Here is a 14,708-nt window from a genome sequence, read left to right as displayed (position 1 = left end):
GGAGGCAAAGACAAGGAAATGCTCTTAATGCTCCTTTGGAGAAACAACATGTTGTAACCAGGGCACTTACTTCCATGTTCTGAAGACTTTCAGGAGCCAGACAGATGCTTTGTCTATGTGCTATTTGACTAACTGCATCCTCAGAAGAGACTGTAAAACTGCATTTAAGTCTGACATCCTCCCAGGCTAAAGTGTTGAGTTTATCAAATAAACAAAAAGAAATCAATTACCTTTGCAGAGATATCACTGAGTGTGTCTGGGTGGTGAGTGGAGGGAATCCCCATCAGGCTTTTTACTTCACAGAAAAGCTAAGATAATGTCAAGGAGAAGCGGAGCACTTCAAAGAATGCTGAGGAAACAGACTGGATTGCATTTCGTTTTAGGTTTCCACTTTATTCATTGGCATTTTTGCATGAAGGTTAACTTTGGGGTCAGAAGAAAACAAGGAAAGAAAGGAACACAGACTGAATTGTCTAAGTGGACAGATCACTGTGTTAGACCTTCTCTAACCCTAAAATGCTCGCACTTCGGCAAGTGGCCTTTTTTTCATTTTATTTTTTGTTCATTTGGTATCTTCTTGCAGAATTATAACTCTAGTAGTGCTGAAGATAGCTGGCTCAACTGTTTGTGTTCTCTTTTGAGTTTCATTTGACACGAACGATCATCAAGGCCAAATTTGGGACCCTACGAACAGTTCTCAGTTTATTCACTTGGTGAATTGACTCAGTTCTGGGTCAGCGTGCCTAGGTGAGTCCATCCAAAGTTAGCTTAGCTGCGTGGGTTGAAGTAAGACAAGTAGGCAGCTCTTCTCAAACCAAACTGTGAAGACACGACCATTAGTGATACATGCTTTTTCAAGAGAAAAAAAATGCCTCAGAAACAAAGATTCAAACTGTGAAATCCTCAGTAGCCTTAAGGAGCTGTGTTGATAATTGCTTTTAATTAAATTTCACAGTCAAGCTATGGAATATAAAATGCATGTGGATGCGGATAGTTGCTAGGGAGGTCGGACTATAGCAAAATGTGTTTTGTTGTTTTAACTTTTAATTTTCTCTCACCAATCTCTCAGGTGTTTGGAACGTCAGATCAATTTTTATTTTTGATATATCGTCTCTAACTTGGATATATTTGTTCAATGCTTTAGTTTCATTAAAAGCTTTCCATTTTGTTTTTCATGGGGATTTTAACTTCTAGATGATGAAGATTTTTATAGTTCTAATCCCCTTTTACTTAACTTAAAAAAATTATGTTAGATAGTTGTGAAATGATAAAAATAAGGGCAAGTTTAATATGAATTTGATGTTTGTTTAATGTTGGATGTTAGCTGATGGCTCCTATAGAAGGAATATAAAAATATAAGGTATTTTTTGCTAACTTCTCAGAATACACTGACACCTACTAAATTGTCATGTTAAGAGGAAACCCTTTAGGTTTTGTTCCCTTTCTGCCTTTTAATCCTTATGAGGAAAGTTTTTTAAGCCAACCTATAACCCCAAATGTAGACTAACCCAGAGTTGTGACACAGTAACTATTTAGAACTATTTGGTAGTAAACATAATTATTATTATCATTCCAGAGATTTTCTTGTATTGGTCTCGAGAAAATAGTAAATAACATTTTCATTGTAAGTTGCTTGACAAATACTAATTTAGCAAAGTATTAGATCCAGAGGTTAAATGCTCAACATGACAGACACATCTCTTGCCTTATTGCTTACAATATAGTGGGAAATACAAACTATTAAGCAGGTGATTATAATGCTATGTGCTGAGTGTAATTGTTACATAAATACGAACCTAATCTGTATTTAGGGCATCAGAAAAGGCTTCTGGGGGAACGGCTGCCTATGCTACAACCTGAAGGTTAGGCAGAGAAAGTCAGGACAGCAATGAGATGGGAAAAGGGTCGAGGATGGAGATAGGAAATGGGAAAGAATGTTCTAGATGGAAGGAAAAGCCTTACAAAGCCTTTATTTTAAAGACAGCATGATGTGTTAAGAGAAGCCAAAAATAGTTCAAAGCCTAGATGTGGAGGAGGATTTATCAAGGGATGAGTCTGCAAAGATTAGCAGGGTGTGGAAAATGAAGGAGCTGATAAGACATGTTAATGACTTTGGAATTTAAACTGCTGGCAAAGTGGAACCACTGGGGACAGCAGGGGGAGGGCTTGGGAGCGGGTGTTAAACAGGATGGCGATATAAGGATTACTCTGGTTTTACTGTTGATAACAAATTGAAGGACAGAGCACTGAGAGGAAGGAAACCAGATAGGAAGTAATTGCAGTTATCTGTGGAGGGGCCTTAAGTAATGGAGAAGTTTTATGGATTAAGAGGAGGGTTGAGTTGTAAAATATTTAAGACATACTTAACACCAGGATTTGGTGATTTATATAATATATAGTCAAGAGTGGTGTCCAGAGTGTAGCTTAGAGGGTTGGAAGGTGGGATATCTAATTCACTGAAAAAGTAAATTAGATGTTGACTGTTACTATTCTTGCCATCATGGTTTTTATTTATTTTTTATTTAATATTTTATTGAAATTTCTATCCTGTCACTTTCAACCTTTCAAATCCATACACTTTCCAAGTGGCTTCGTAAGTTATCTATAGATGAATTTGCTTTTTATCCAACGTGACAGCTCTAGAGTTGAGCACATTTACATTTGATTGTGGAGGATGAGGGGCAGTTACTGATATATTTGAACATACTCTGTCATTTTATATGTGCTTTGATCTTATTTTGACTTCTGGGCTTTCGTCTTTGTTTTTTTACTTTCTGATAGGTCCAGCAATTTATTTTAAAATGTTTTCTTTTTTTCCTAATTTAGCAGTCTAATTTTTATTTTATTTTTAAAAATTTCTTTTTATTAATGGATAGTTGATTTACAATATTAATTAGTTTCAGGTGTACAAATAGTGATTCAGATTTGTATCGATTATACGCCATTTAAAGTTATTACAAAATAATGGCTATATTTCTCTGTATAATATATCTCTGTGGCTTATTTAGTTTATACAAAACAGACACACAGATACAGAGAATAAATGAGCGGTTACAAGTCGGGGGGAGAGAAGCAGAGAGGGGCAAGACAGGGGTATGGGATTAAGAGATACAAACTGCTATGTATAAACATATTTCATACTTTCATTTCTCATTTGTAGTTGCTTTTAAAGAGAGGGTTATTTACCATGTAGCAACGTAATTCTGTCAGTAAAAGAAGGAGTCTCAAGTGTCTTTCATCCTTCATCTTTTACTGTCCATTGGCCCATTCTCTGTCTATAAGTATATACTCAGATTTACCCAAATATAAAAACAGCCTTCCCTTGACCCCAAACTCCCCTACAAGCACCTGTCTCATGACTTGACCTCTTCGCTACCAAATTTCTTGAAATGCACTTTGTGTTTGTTTTAGCCCACCACCCTTTCACTCCCATCTCTGGCCGCATAGCTTCTGTCCTGAACAGGCAAATGAAATACCTTTCTCAAGCATCAGTCCTGCAGTTACAAGCCACAGACTCGGCGAACTTCTAACCCTCTATCTTCTTTTACGCTATAGGATTTTGAAAACTTCCTAACATGCCTTGATTTTAAGTTTTCTCCTTACCTTCCGATGCTAAGCTTATTTCACTGTAAGACAGTTACTTGTATACCCTAAAAGCACCAAATTCTGTTCATTAGTCTATCTTCCACAGGCATCACATAGTTTCTGGAACATATGAGGATTCCAGTGTGCATATTTTAAACAAATATTTTAAAATTTCAACATAACAAAATATTTCACAAGATTGTAATAATATGTTCTAGCTTAGTGTTTTTCTGTTTTACAGATAGACAAAAGAGGAATTTAGCTAAATTTTAAAGGCTAAATTTATGGTAGAGAAATCCAGAAATCTGTAGATCATGGTGAAAGGGACAATTTCACTGAAATTTCTTCTATGACATTTTCCATAAGCTTTCTTAATTTATATTTTAAATATTTTGCTTTTTATTGCTACTTATTATACTCAGATCTATGTTATAAATCAGTTTTGTATACATTTCAATTCATTTTGTGGTGGTGGAAATTGTTGTGTTTATATAAACATCCCCTAGAGCACAGTGCCTTGAAAATAACTGTTGGCTTGTATTTTTTTTATTTTCTGTATTTTAATTACTTAAATTAACACTTATTAAAGGAAGTGTCACACACATAAATATCTTCATGCGTGCACTATGGAAGATAATTCCCGAGACTGCTGTGGCTTTCAGAAGACAAAGTCATCAACAAACATTCAGTGACCTTAATATGAATTTACTCTGACCTACCCTCCAGTTTGTTGGCTGTGCTGGCATAGGGCTCTGCTGACTGGAGTGAAAGAGGAGCTCTAAACATATAAACCTTCCATTTGGACTGTTTTCCCAACCAGCGTTTCCAGTTTCTCATGATCACTAAAGGTTTCCTGAGGCCATTTTTTAATTAAGAAACTTGTTCTTATCTACACCAGCGGAACCTCTGGCTTCTGAGGACTGGAAGCCACTAGCTTCTTTACCTCAGCTCTCTGAGAACACTTTATGCCCAGATTGCACCCAAATTCCTGAATGAAGAATCAGCAAGATTTCCCGAATGCTTGTATTGCTACACTTCCTAGAAGAATAGAAAACCACGAATGTTGATGAGAAAAACAAATCTTTATTACATCTCTTTCATGCCAGGCAGTGCTGGGTTCCAGGAGAGAGAACAGTGGGACAGAGACGGCCACTTTTCTGCTTTCATGGGAGCCTTCCCTAAGTAATCAGATAAACGCATGTCAAATCACAGCTGTGATCATCCTGGGACTTGACCTGGTGTGAGTTCCGGAAAAAGGAAGCTTGAGCGAAGATGGAGAGTGAGGGAGAGTTAACTGTGGGAAGGCTTCTCATGAGGCCTTCTAAGGAGGCTCTGAGGTTTTTGTTTTGGTTAGGTTTTGCATTGTTTTGGTTTCAAAGACGTTGACTAAGGCTAAATTATACAATTAAGGAGTGAGGAATCCCATAGAGAACATCTGGATTACTTCACAGCTGAGGTACCAAAAATAGAAGCAAATGTTTTGACAAATTAAACCAGGGAGGCACAACACAACCTGCCCATGAGAGCTCCAGGCTTATCAAGGGCCAAGGGACTTCTTTCGTGGTTGTACTGTTGAGGGTGAAGCTAGACTGGTTTAACAAGAAGAGTCATATTAATTCATTTGCTTAAAGAAGAAGGTGTTTCTTGAGTTATGATCTGATTGAGCAGTCAGGTCTGTGGGAGACTCTGCGATGTGAAATCATTCAGGGATGTGTCCTTCCACCACCATACTGCAGCATCATGCAGGGAACCAGCGCCACCTGCACAGCCAAAGCAAAACCAGCGTGGGTTCCAGAGAGGAAGAAGGGGAAAGACAAAGTACAGGACGTAGTCCACTGTCTTAAGGACCAGGTCTCCAAATGGAAAACATGACTTCTTAAATTCCTCCACTGGGGAGAAGTTAGTTATATGAACATACGGAATTTTAAAAGGAACTGAGGAAATATAGTTTGCCCATGTGCTCCAAAACAAGACTAGATTTTGATTGTTAACCTGTGTCTCCACATCATGTAGATAATTTTTTTTTCCACAAGTGAGTAAATTGAATGTTGACTAAAAGATCCTAAAGTAGGGGAAGGTCTATAGATCAGTGGTAGACTGTATGCTTAGCATGCACAAGGTCTTGGGTTCAATCCCCAGTGCCTCCATTAAAAGATAAATACATTATTTTTTTAATTCATTTGAAAACAAACAAACAAAAATGAATTTAAAAAGAGGAAAAATATTTTTAAAAAGGGAACTTTTTTTAAAAGATCATAAAGCATTGTCAAACATTATTTTTTAATGTAAGTCCGTGACCAATGGCAAGTTGGTTTATAGAATTTTATTTGAGGTCATCATTCTTAAAAACAAAATTTAAAAAGAACTCTTCACTTCCTAAAATATTTTGGGGGAGCTCTATGTAAAAGTTATAATTGTTTCAGAAACAGATATTTAAGTGTTCAAGTGATTTAACACAATATTTTAAAATACCCAACATATGCATTAAAAATTGAAGACTGCACAAATTAAATAAATGGCATAGACTATAAGCAGGCTTTATGAATTAGCACAGCCAAGTGCTCTTTAAAACCTTGAGTCTCACATCTTCCCTTTCCTGGGCATCTAGAACTTTCTAAATTATATGTGTTTTCCCCTCAAATTACCCCTTTGTAGTAGGACAGATTTGAAGCAAAACGTCCTGAAATTGCGCTTTGTATGGAGTAATTCAGTACTCACTGGCATTCTCATGATAATGTTGCCAAGTTCAGGGAAGAATTGAATAGAAATAAATAAGCTGTTGTATATTAGTCAGAAAAATTACCTTTTAATGAGCGTTTACAACATATGTTAAAAGTCCGGCACCTCTCAGGAATTTTATCTCAGTGTTGCTGGTTGGTAGGCGCCTAGAAAGAAGACGATATTGATTACTACGTGTTTTTATTTTATACTTACTTTTCAATATTCCACGTACAGACTTTTCTAGGCGATGCAATGGCTCCTTTTTCTCATCAGCATTCGCGGTTCTCTGTTCATCTAGAAAGTGTAGCTGTAAGTGCGTTCGTGGAATCTTGCTGATTCTTCGCTAAGGAATTTGAGTGCGATCTGGGCATACACTGTTCCGGTGCTTTCAACATCCCTGAATGTCAACCCCAACCCTCGGTCCCATTAAGTTGTTACCCAGACGGATGGCTGAATTATTGAACACATGAATTCCATGCAGCCTTGATTAGAGGCTTATTAATCAACCTCTTGGCGTGTAGGTCAAAAACCAATTAAAACTTTGTGACTGGAATGTATGATTAAGAAACAATTAACTACACAGTTTCAGAAAAAAAGAAAGGGAAACCAAACGTGCTGAATTATTTGCTCTTTTTTGCTCTTTCCTGGACTCTACCAGAAGTGCACTTATCATCATCAATCCTACATTATTACCGAATTTATAATTTTTTAAAAAATGGTTTGGCTGGTCAAAAGTATATTTGTCTCAAAGCAAATACTTCACTTGTCACTATGGCTTATTTAAAATACCATTGTTCTAGCTCTAGTCCTGGAGTTCGTTGTTTTCTTCCCTAAAATAAATTATGCATGGTGTTTGAGGGAGGCTTTGAGCCTCAATCAGTTTTGGCAAGGAGCAGTATTTTGCAGATAATTAAATTAGAATTCTGTCTGTAATTTATCCCCTTGAAACATTTCTGCATCAGAGAGATTCGAAAAATAAATGAGCAGCCGTATTCACTCGTTTCGCAAAATATACTGTTAGGACACCAAGGGGGAAAAAATTTGCCTGGATTTTTTTTTTTTTAAAGGTAGCAAAAAAAGATACATAATATTAGTTCTTTAATCAGTAATATAAAAGAACTAGAAAATTAAGTAGTGCGATCTGATGTTAGTATTGTATATTAGAGTAAACATAAGGTAGTGCAGAAAAACATTTTAAATTCACTTATGTTGAAATTTTTAAAGTTGTATTTTCTATAAAGTTATTTAAAAAAATTAAGCTTTTTTGTAATTTAGTCTAATTTGGATCAAATTTGGATCAAAGTATTACTCCTTCCTTTTGCTTTTGTAAGTATGTAGATTGTCTATAGATGAATATTGAAGCAGGTTCTTTCCCCTGCCAAGGGCTCTGTCTGCTCTCTCTTTTCTGCAGTGTTCAGAGAGCGTGAAAGTTGGCAGTGACTTTGAGGGCCTGGAACGCAAGTCCTAGATAACGTAGCACGACTTTTGCTGTTTGTTTCTTTACTAGGATGGCGACATCACATTAGAGTTTTCTTATTTTGCTTTTTTTCCTCTTTGCTTTGAATTTTGTTTTGTTTTGTTTTGGCATTCCTCCAGAATAGAATGACTGTCATCTTGGCTAGGAAGAAATCCAAGGTTCAGTGGTATGACACAATGTGCATTTCATTTTATAACTATTTCATGAATTATTAACTCTCATGTGTTTTGTCCCAAAGTAATGACTTCGGTTCATGTGAAACTGACTTCCCTAAAAAAAGTGGCTATACTTTCTTTGGAATTCCTGTCAAATCTTAAGGACAGTTGTTTTTTAAATAACTTCAGGAGTTGACAGTGTTTATGCTTTGCAGATGAATTTAATATTCTGAAACTTCCAAAAGTTTTAATGACTTTACCTGGTTGTATGGAAAACGTACCTGGAGGATAATAGTTGGGGAGGGACCAGAAAATAATAAAACTAGATACACGAAAAGAATTTTGGGATTTTTATTTTTGTCTTTTGAAAATGATGTCATAGGAAAAGAAATATAAAACTCTCTGTCCCTTTTTATCCAGCTGTTTTCCCAAAAAGCAAGTTACTTTTAATGATTATGTTCAAGAGTAGAGCAATGACGTCAAATTCATTATCTGCCAGTGATACCTATAATTCTGTTTATAGTAGACTGAATGTAGTAGCTCATGCTAGAGAAATAATACTCGTTCTTTAAGATTTTTAAGATGCTGCCTATACTCTGGTCCCCCTAAGAGAATGAAAGGGGATAGAAAAGAAAATTAGGAACAGCAGACATAAAAATAAGAACAGACATACATTTTGGATTCTTCCCCTTCCAATAGAAGACTGGAAGGGGAAGATAGGAAGGCAGGAGATTCTAACCCTGATCCCTCATACTGTCTGCAGCTCCGCTCAGTCCTTTCAAGACTGCATGCGTGTCTTTAACCAGATTTGAGAACGTTAGAGGCATTTTCAGATTTGAGAAAAAAGTAATAGGAGAGTTTTCCTTGATAAGGTCTCCTTTCTGTAGTTCAAGGTGCTCTGTCTAGTGGACATGAGAGAATCAATAACTGGAGCCACATAGATTTTTTAACATGACTTTCCCGTTATTTATCACACTTTTGAAAGCAGACAGAACAAAATTCTAATCCACGTTCCATCAAGTATTAATTTTTTTATTTGTATGTTATTTATCGTCCATCTTTCTCCCTTTCACTCCTACGTGGACTGGCATGTTAGCGCTATGAAAATAAGAACAGTATCTGTTTTGGCCATTTTTGTTTCAAGTGCCTAGAAGAGTAGCTGGCACATAGTAAGTGATCAGTAAACATGCATACATAGTGGAATAAATATATTATTATTGATATTAGGATATTTAATTTGCCTTTCATGTACTCGGTTTCCTTATCTGAGAAAATGGTTTTAATAATACTTACCTTATAGACTTGTGAATTTTAAAGTAGATAGCATTTCTAAAGTTCTCAGAATAGTGCACATAAGTGCCTAATGAATGTTAGTGTCAATGTTAAAAGTTACATACATGACTCATGCAAATATAAAATAAATGCCTGTGAAAAACGTATTTAACTTATTAATGGAAAACCAGCAAGATGTCAAAGCTGGCTTTAAGGGCATTTGAAGAACTGGGCATTTATTGACATTTTACAAGTAAAGACTATTTAAAAATATTGATATGCAACTGGCTAATATATTACAGAATTATTTTTCTACTAGACAGAAATCTACAGCTTGATGCATAATTTCCCAGGATCTGGGCTGTAAACAAATAGTAAATAGTAAAATCACTCTCTGAGAAAATTCGGTGATACTTTGATGTGTTGTTAGAAAGTACCTCAGTATGATGCTGAAAAGATATGCTTTAATCTCTTTTGCATTACTTTTTCTTAGGAATATTTTTCTTAATAATAATTTTTTTTTTTTAAGAGGGAGCTCATTGCATTAGTCCCTCCTGCATTAAACCTTCACAAATGCTTGCAGGGTGGGTTGGGAGGGGTGTCTACACAAGGGATGCCAGTAGTAAGCGAATAGATTGATTGAATATGATTGTTGGATTTTTTTTTTCCTGCTACTGAATTGTAGTTCTGACTGTATCTATGGCCACAGAACAAAGTGTTCTGAAAATCAATACACAGGTATAGATAAACAGGTATATATTGATAGATGAAATAATCACAACACAGGTTTCACCCGCTATTGGAAAGTAGAGCGTTCCTGTGGAACCCTCTGTAAGCCAAAGTGGTCTAAAGCGAAGAAGCAAGTACCTTGGGACTCATCTTGCCAACAGATGCACAGAATAAATCCAGATAAAGCACAGACGCTCACAGACACAGTTCAAAGCTTTGGTGGCTTGCTGCTGAGATGCTGGATGTAGTTCCCAGGGAAGGAGCTTGGTGGCGCCATTCCCCCTGCTCAGGTGCAGGCCGCCTCCAGTAAGGGGCTGGCCGCAGAAAGCGCGTCTGAACACTATTTTCTCTTTTCACATTTTTCATAAAAGCAAAAAATCCTCTACAGAATTCTCTCAGTTAGCAACGTGGGTCTTTCATAAAGCAAAGCGGCATGAAGTGAACTTTCAAAAAGCAGGGAACACCTGTATAACCCGATTAGGACTCACTGTTCATACTCACTCTAGAGTCTAAACGAATAGTATTTATATTTGATTAAAAAGTAATTTAAAAAAAAGGAATTGAAATGATTTTCTGAATTATTCCCTCTGTGTTATTTGTGGATGTTAACTTAATGGTCTATTTCTGAAAGTTTAAAAATATCGATAAGGTTTTGAATGTTACCGTATATAGCAGGAAAATAACAGACTTCAGCGCTGTTGCATGCAGATAAACTACCTAAACAGATAATTACACATAATTACGGTCTCTACGAGTTTTACTTTTATGTAGTTGAATTAGTAGAGTTCCTCCCGCATTTTAGAATTTTAAAGAAACTTGGATCATGTAGCCTTACTTTCTCATTGTACAAATTGAAAGTTTGGAATCCATACAGATTAGTTACTTAAGAACAGTTGCTCAGCTGAGATTGGAATATGGCACTTCTTTTCTGGCTTGCCTAGAAGTTCTTTATTTTCTTAAACAAAATCTTAAATCGTAAGTGGTTTCCCTTCATCTAATAAGTGTGTTATTGAACTTAGGGAGGGGGCGGAATTGTCCAATGTGAAGAAAGGATGCTCCAATGAATGATGTTTCAATTCAGCTTAAAGTAGAAAAACTCTCACCCAAAACTTACGCGTGTGTGTGTGTGTGTGTGTGTGTGTGTGTGTGCGCGCGCGCGCATATGCTGAATCTGGGCCCAGACTTCTGTTGTGTGACCCTGTCTATGAGACGTTGTATAGAGGTGTAATTCCAACACACATTTGTTATACATGATCATTGCTATCTTCATGACTTAGCTTTGTTCCCTCTGTCTAGCTTATTTCTTTCCATTTTTTCTGTGCTCTAACCATACTGCATAGGCATCAATTGTTCTGTTCTTTATATATAACCTGTCTCGTGCCTCTGTGACTTTACATCTTCATTCCCTTTGCCTTGAATTCTTCTCCACCTTGAAGAACTGCTTTCTTGACATGTCAGAGTGGCTTCTACATGCAGTTTCTCCTGAATTCCCACCCCACTAAAGTGTTAACTGCTTCTCTTTACGAAAGATTCTGTGCATTATTCTTTGCTGATTATCATACGGCATGCTAGTTTATTGTTTGTATTTGAATATTGATTTCCCATGACCCCGAGCAACTTGAGTGCAAAGGAGGCAGCCAAATCTTCAAAATCCTGAAAACAAGCAAAAGGCTTAGCACATGCAGGCACTTAGTCCCTTTATCAAGAGGAGGGCAGATTATGAAAGGAAAAATACTAATTTGCAGTGGAGAAACTTGGAAGCCACCGTTTTAACCAAGTAATCAAAGTTAATATCACATTTAAATATCAGGGCAAACTGACATCAGGTATTGCCTGATGGGATGTACTGAAGACAACACATCAACATTTACATAGTATTCCTGCCCCCAGTGTCAGACCACCCCAGACTGAGGGGCATTCTACAAAATAACTGGCCTGCTGTTTTCGAAAATGTCAGTGTCACAAAAGACAAAGTCTAAGGAACTGCTCAATATTAAAGAGAAATAAAAATTTGGAAGATGAATGCAATGCGTGACGTGGGTCATGTTGAAGGGTTACAAGGAACATTATTAAGGTAACTGGTGAAATTTTAATCAAGTAATAGGTAAAAATATGGTAACAATGTTAAATTTCTAGATTTTCATAATTGCACTGTTGTTTTTAAGTGAATATCTTTTTTCCCATGAAAATACACTTCAATATTTAATGATAAGAGAAAAAAAGAAGACGGAGGCATGGGAGGAAAGATGAAGGGAGAATGAGGGGTGGTTAAAAGCAAGAGAGATTCTGGCTCTAGTTACTACCTCAGACAAATCGTTACCTCTTCCCTTTGCAGCTTTCTGAATCGGGGAAATAATATCTTTCTGTCTGACAGGTATTTGTCCTAAGATTCAAAAGAAAGGTAAAAGAAAAACACTAGAAATAGCCAGATCTTTTGTTTTCCTAGATGAAACTTTATCTAACCTCCATTTACTATTCGGTGTGTAAGCGAAAAATAACAGTGCCTTGTGCTAAGACTGGTTAATGTAATGGACCTGAGCTGGTCCCAGTAATGAGGTTCGTGCTCCTGCTGAGTTGACCAGCTTTCATGCATAAAACTCTATGAGGCACAGGCAACTAGTCTTAAAATGGATTTTATTAATGCCTTTAAGTAAAGAAAACATAAGATTCACACTAGTTAGAGTATATCGAGATTTGAGTGGTATTAAAATTGAAGTTCAACATAAAAACTACCTTAACAATTCCTTGGGCAAAGTTGAATTTTCTGCTCAAAAACAAACGAACAAAAAAGCAAGTCAAGTCATCTGTTGACCTTTGAACTAATTTTTGAGCTAAACTACAATGGGTGCCATGTAAACAGAACACTCTGATTTCATAGGTGCTGTAGATATTTGATCATTTAAAGAACAACTATTTTATGAAAGAAAATAAAGAGCGTTTTTATTTCACCCTAGCGCAATTAATCCAGACAGCCCATTAATTGTTTCTGAACGATTTCACAAAGCAGTACTACCCAGTTTATCCCATAATTCACGTTTCCCCCCAGTGAAGCCTTGGTAAGAGTCTATAAACGGTTTCCAATTTCAGCTAGGGAAAGCATCTAAAAAAATGTACTCCTTTCTTTAAAACGTTAGACGCTGTCTTTAAACTTTAAAACTATCTTGCTTTGTCAAACTGTCTTGATGACAATTCCGAGATAATAAACAGCACCTCAATTATTTGTTTCACTAAAAAGTGTCACTTTCACTGTGTCACACCGAGCAATCTTAGACCCATATTCCTACTGCAAATCTAGAACAACATTCAGACCTAAAGAGGGAAAAAGAGGATTTGACAGCATTACATTTCCACTTAATCTGAGTATATCTCTCTGCTCTGAGAAGTCATCGTCAGTGCGTCCTGCAGACTACGCCAAAGTCACAGAAGTCCCTGGACAGTCCATACCTTTCTAAGAGGTATCTGGACATCTAAAGTCATTTTATGGCCATAATAAAATCAAGTGTTGCTTCTGCAGAAAGAACTAAGATTAAGGGCAGACAGGATTCAATTTCAATAAAACAAGTGCATTAAAAATAGAGTTAAAAACAGTGACCACCAATGAACTAATAGACTTAATTGTGGAGGCTTGATCCCAGTGAGTGCCGTGTGCAAAGTGAAGCCTTTCCTTTCCTTCTCGCAAGGTCAGTCTGTGATCCCAGGACTGGATCACTCACTGAGAGTCAGAGGTCTCCCATCTTTGTTCTCTTTTCACTTTGTCTAGAAACAGTTGTTTGCATTGGCGTTTACAACCAAAGTCTTTGCAACCAACATTTCAGGAAACGGATATTCAAGGCAAGGACACGGAATGCTTCAGTTGCAACAAAGTGATCCATTTTAAATATTTTCCTGTGACAAAAATCCACTCTCAGAATTCCATTGTATCACTCCTAAATGTCTATGAAGTGGAGTTGGTCAAACAGGTGTTCAAGACTCTTCTTGTTACATTTACCAGGCCAATGTTCTTTCCCTTTGCAAACACCTTTTTATAGCCCTGTGATTTTTAAATAACTCTTCAAAAAGTTTTCACATTTTTTAGAACATTGAAAAATTCAAGTTACAGGACTTATTCCAAAAAAACTTCTCTAACAGATGTGAAGGAGAAATTCAAATTATTGTTAAAAGACTGAAGTCATTCAATGCTTTCTCTTAAAAACATGTGTCTTTCTCTCAGGCAGTATAACTAAGAAGTGTTTCCAGAGGCAGGGAACTTGTGTTTTTTGGTGTGTATTTTACGCCAGTGTATAAAACAGGATGTTCCTACTGTTTCTACTTCTATGAGATCCCACATATTTTAGAGCTTAAGTTTTACAAAAGTTTCAAAGAATCAACCATGAAAATTGCACAGTAGGCTTATTTGCATTGGGTACCAGGGAGAATATTTTTAGCTCAGAGCTATTTTAGACATGACTGGGTAAAAGTGAAACTCCCTTACTATCCCAAAAGTATGCATACATTTCTAAAATAAATAATGGAGAATGAAAAAGGTATGAAGAATAATACTGCATTTGGAATTAGCTCTTTTCTCTAAGCTCTTTGAAGGGAGGTTAACGTGGGAAAGGGCATCCCTGTTCATGGCAGCCTGAATGCTGATAAATAATACATAGTGCTAGCCATTATCACCTCATTTCAATATTTATTGAAAACTGCCATTTCAGAACAATCAAAGCACATCACGAATTGTGCTTTTATCTACATTTGGGTAAATTTTCCATAAATATTGAAGTTTCAGT

General features: G+C 36.5%; 1 protein-coding gene across 5 annotated transcripts in view; it reads left to right on the top strand.

Annotated features, from left to right (window-relative positions):
* Positions 1 to 14,708, top strand: part of GPC5 (glypican 5) — a 1,150,604-nt gene that overhangs the window by 952,522 nt on the left and 183,374 nt on the right. The window lies entirely within an intron of this gene.

The sequence above is a fragment of the Camelus ferus genome, chromosome 14 (genome assembly GCF_009834535.1).
Source record: "Camelus ferus isolate YT-003-E chromosome 14, BCGSAC_Cfer_1.0, whole genome shotgun sequence".
Taxonomy (NCBI): domain Eukaryota; kingdom Metazoa; phylum Chordata; class Mammalia; order Artiodactyla; family Camelidae; genus Camelus; species Camelus ferus.
The sequence above is the reverse complement of the archived record's forward strand: the minus strand, read 5'-3'. Positions and strand labels throughout refer to the sequence as shown.